General features: G+C 65.9%; 1 protein-coding gene across 2 annotated transcripts in view; it reads right to left on the reverse strand.

The window, feature by feature from the left end:
* SMAD9 (SMAD family member 9) overlaps nucleotides 1–501 on the reverse strand; it is a 47,793-nt gene extending 47,292 nt beyond the window's left edge. For both annotated transcript variants that reach the window (XM_015406126.1, XM_015406125.1), the window contains exon 1: nucleotides 448–501. The gene's annotated coding sequence lies outside the window, so the exon portion shown is untranslated. The remainder of the gene's footprint in view (nucleotides 1–447) is intronic.
* Between the last annotated feature and the right edge of the window lie 294 nt (nucleotides 502–795).

A 795-nucleotide genomic window follows, 5' to 3' on the forward strand; every position in this document is an offset into this window, starting at 1 on the left:
GGGGGGGGGGGGCTTATGCTTGGTATTACTGTTTTCCCTCAGGGCATGTCTGCTGCCGAATGGCTCGGGGCGGCGGCGGCAGCAGCAGCAGCAACACGAGGGGGCAGAATCAGCACCGTTGCAATGCAAACCCGCCCCCCCCCCAGCAGGCTAAGTGCCAAGAGGAAACTGGCGGCTGCCAAAGCCCCCTTCGCGGGGCTGCTCGGAGGCTTAGCACCTTCAGTCGGAGGTCAGGCACCGCGCCGCTGCCGCCCTGGCAAACGGACGCCGGCGAGGCCAAAAAGAGAAACAAAAAAGTTTGCAAGTCCCTAACCTGAGGCGGCTGCAGCCACCCAAGAGCCCTGAGCGGAGACCAAAACAACACTCGGGGAGGGAACGAGAGAGCCTCCGCCCGCAATTGTGTACTCCGAGAGCCGCGAGCCAAAGTGGAGGGCGGGGGGCGCTTACCTGCCTGTGGCGTGGCTGCCCCGTCGTCGTCTCCCTGCTGCTGCCCCGACTCCTCCGGAGCGAGTTGCTCACTCGGGGTTTGTTTGGGGTGTGTGTGTGTGTGTGTGTCTCTCTCTCTTTTTTTGCAACAGGGACGCGGCTGCTGCAGCAACCCGACGGCGGCGGCCAGAGCTATGGCAAGCGCAAGAGCAGCCCCAGCCGGCGTCAGTCAGGCGGGAGCCTCCGAGCTTGTATTAGTGCGCCGACCTGGAACGCGGCCAGGAATCCCTTCTGACTGACGGCCTGGCTGGGAGGCAGCCTCGCCCGGCAGCGCGCTCCAGGGCCCCCCCCCCCGCCACCGCCGCACAG

This window comes from Gekko japonicus, unplaced genomic scaffold (genome assembly GCF_001447785.1).
Source record: "Gekko japonicus isolate JY-2015 unplaced genomic scaffold, Gekko_japonicus_V1.1 scaffold919, whole genome shotgun sequence".
In the NCBI taxonomy this organism is placed as follows: domain Eukaryota; kingdom Metazoa; phylum Chordata; class Lepidosauria; order Squamata; family Gekkonidae; genus Gekko; species Gekko japonicus.